The sequence below is a fragment of the Aplysia californica genome, unplaced genomic scaffold (genome assembly GCF_000002075.1).
Source record: "Aplysia californica isolate F4 #8 unplaced genomic scaffold, AplCal3.0 scaffold01053, whole genome shotgun sequence".
In the NCBI taxonomy this organism is placed as follows: domain Eukaryota; kingdom Metazoa; phylum Mollusca; class Gastropoda; order Aplysiida; family Aplysiidae; genus Aplysia; species Aplysia californica.
This window is the reverse complement of record NW_004798323.1, coordinates 228,806-232,334: the sequence shown is the minus strand read 5'-3', so window position 1 is coordinate 232,334 and position 3,529 is coordinate 228,806. Positions and strand designations below refer to the sequence as shown.

At 41.1% G+C, this 3,529-nt stretch overlaps 1 protein-coding gene across 1 annotated transcript in view; it reads left to right on the top strand.

Annotated features, from left to right (window-relative positions):
* LOC106013608 overlaps nucleotides 1-3,529 on the top strand; it is a gene marked incomplete at its 3' end in the record, with an annotated part of 8,854 nt that overhangs the window by 408 nt on the left and 4,917 nt on the right.

Genomic DNA, 3,529 nt, shown 5'->3' with positions numbered 1-3,529 from the left:
TGTTTGCGGAGTTAGATATCGTTCTGTGTGTGCTGTTTACAGAGATATCGTTCTGTGTGTGCTGTTTGCGGAGTGAGATATCGTTCTGTGTGTGCTGTTTTCTGAGTGAGATATCGTTCTGTGTGTGCTGTGCTGTTTACAGAGATATCGTTCTGTGTGTGCTGTTTGCAGAGTGAGATATCGTTCTGTGTGTGCTGTTTACAGAGTGAGATATCGTTCTGTGTGTGCTGTTTGCAGATATAATATCGTTTTGTGTGTGCTGTTTTCTGAGTGAGATATCGTTCTGTGATGTGTGCTGTTTTCTGAGTGAGAAATCGTTCTATGATGTGTGCTGTTTACTGTTTACAGCTGAGTATGTTGTTTACAGAGTGAGATATCGTTCTGTGTGTGCTGTTTACAGAGTGAGATGATATTGTTCTGTGTGTGCTGTGCTGTTTACAGAGATATCGTTCTCTGTGTGCTGTTTTCTGAGTGAGATATCGTTCTGTGTGTGCTGTTTTCTGAGTGAGATATCGTTCTGTGTGTGCTGTGCTGTTTACAGAGATATCGTTCTGTGTGTGCTGTTTGCAGAGTGAGATATCGTTCTGTGTGTGCTGTTTACAGAGTGAGATATCGTTCTGTGTGTGCTGTTTGCAGATATAATATCGTTTTGTGTGTGCTGTTTTCTGAGTGAGATATCGTTCTGTGATGTGTGCTGTTTTCTGAGTGAGAAATCGTTCTATGATGTGTGCTGTTTACTGTTTACAGCTGAGTATGTTGTTTACAGAGTGAGATATCGTTCTGTGTGTGCTGTTTACAGAGTGAGATGATATTGTTCTGTGTGTGCTGTGCTGTTTACAGAGATATCGTTCTCTGTGTGCTGTTTTCTGAGTGAGATATCGTTCTGTGTGTGCTGTTTTCTGAGTGAGATATCGTTCTGTGTGTGCTGTTTTCTAAGTGAGATATCGTTTTGTGTGTGCTGTTTTCTGAGTGAGATATCGTTCTGTGTGTGTGCTGTTTTCTGAGTGAGATATCGTTCTGTGTGTGCTGTGCTGTTTATAAATTACAGAGTGAGACATCTTTCTGTGTGTAGTGTAGACAGTGAGCTGTTTACTGAGATATCGTGCTTAATTTTCTGAAGAGACAATGTTGGCCAAGTTTTGAGGCGGCTTATTAGGATAATACAGTTCAAAACTGTTCAAGACGGTCACCCATTGCCGAGGAGAAAAATGGTTGTCTTAGACAGATAGACGTCTCGGACAGTGTCTTTATTATAATAATATCATTTTTTACACGCTAGTAGGAGAATGAGAGGTGGTCGTTTGTGCAGGTGATTGGCTTGGACAGACGGCCGTTAGAGCAGGGTCTTGGACTGTATTAATACATAGGGGCCTACTATGAGTGAGTGATTCAACGCCTCTGCTTCGCGCCCTCGTGCCTCGTCCCTCACAACGTGAGCAGTGTCATTGACGGACAGGTGAGTGACATACTGGTTTTTAGCTTTAGTAGAGGTTTTACAGCGCTCACAACTGAATAAGGTCATATGAGCGCCAGAAGATTAGAGCTGTTACAAGAGAGTAACAAACATAAAAAAGATGAAGGGGCGATAAGGACGATAGATGTTTGATAGGAAAGAAGAAGCAAACCACACCAAAGCACCCGCCAACCACCCACCGACATACTTGTTGATGGGGACACTTTCTGTGGGTGGTTAAGGGGTGCTTTAGTGGGGTTTGCTCCTTTTTGTCCTATCAAACATCCATCATCCTTGTCTTTCCTAATTCTTTTCCTTCGTATAGTACTCACTAGCAACATCTTGTTTCAGTAGAGGTTTTACGGCGCTCACAACTGCATGAGGTCATATGAGCGCCAATTAGTAACATGACTAATCTTGGCCACTTGTTAAGACGTATGACCTTCTTTGTTGTTGTTGCATGTGCCGTAAAACTCTTACTAAGATGTAACTAAGATACTGTCTTTTGCATATTGCCATGTCTTGAACTGCTCAAAGGCACTGCTCACTTGGGGTTTGGTTTTGCTTTGTTTTCTTACCCATGACCTGATTTTTTATTTTTTTTGTAAAGTGTTTTACGGCGCTCGCAACTGCATAAGGTCATATGAGCGCGCGGGACACACCTAATATTTTTCAGTTGGTAGGAAATTTTGAATTTTGCCCGGGTGGCGGCCGAAGCCTACTCTTATCGATTTTAGACCACCAAGGGATCTTTAACGTGCGCAACTTGCACACGGGCCCTCCGAGATTTTTCGCCCTTGTCCGAAAAGGCTAGGTGTAGATCTTTCCTACCAGAAGATCAGGGGTGTGGCTGAAAGACAGCAGTAAGAAGGAGCCAAGAAATAGCAGTAGAAAGGCTGCAGAAAGGGTCAGGAGCCCAGAGGATGGGGCAAAGGAGGTGAGGGGGTGGGGGCAGAAAGTGGAAATGAAAGCAGACAACAGAACATTGCTAGAGAGCAGGAAAGGAGGTGAAAGGAGACAATTTTAGAGAAGAAAAGTTTTCAGTCCCTACCCGGATTCGAACCCGGGACCTTTGAATGAGAGGCCAACACCTTAACCTCTAGGCCACGAGAGCCCCCAGACCTGCTTTGATGCCTGGTATTTGTACTCTACGTAAAATGTCAACGTGGTAGGAATTGTTGTGATTCAGGAAGAGACGAAACAGGAAAAGGAAAAATTGTTTGGTAACTGATGATGACTATGATGATGATGATGATGATGATGATGATGATGATGATGATGATGATGATGATGATGATGATGATGATGATGATGATGAACGGCACAGTTGATATTTGTCCTTTTTTTTCTTCGTCGTCTGTCAGTGACCTTAACCTTGTGCTAGCTCTGTGTTTCAGACTTCTGTTTACATTATCTATTGTTATGACTTTATTTTTTTAAATGTTTTCTCTATACCAGCAACTCAGAAATCGCACTAGAGATTGTTTGTTTTTTGTTTCGTTTCTAGTAACTAGAGATTGTTTGATTTTTGTTTCGTTTCTAGTACTGCACAATGGAGCATTCTCTTCATACATACAATTTGTATCCTTTTTGTTGTTGTTGATGGTGGTGGTGGTGGTGTATTTCCTTCTGGGATAATAAAGTATTATCTTATCTTATCTTATCTTATCTTACCTTATCTTATCTTATCTTATCTTATTCTATTTTATCTTATCTTATCTTATCTTACCCTTTTCTATCTTATCTTATCTTATCTTATCTTATCTTATCTTATCTTATTCTATCTTATCTTATCTTATCTTATCTTATTCTATTCTATCTTATCTTATTCTATCTTATCTTATTCTATCTTATCTTATTCTATCTTATCTTATTCTATCTTATCTTATCTTATTCTATCTTATCTTATATGTCAAAGTCTGTTTGTTTCCAAGTGTCTTGTATAACGTTCGGTAACGGAGCCGTTGTGTGTTGGTTGACTGTCTGTCACGTTCATGCAGCTTGTTAGAGAGAGGTGGAGAGAGAGAGGGAGAGAGAGAGGGGGGGGGACAGAGAGACAGAGAGAGAGGGGGGCAG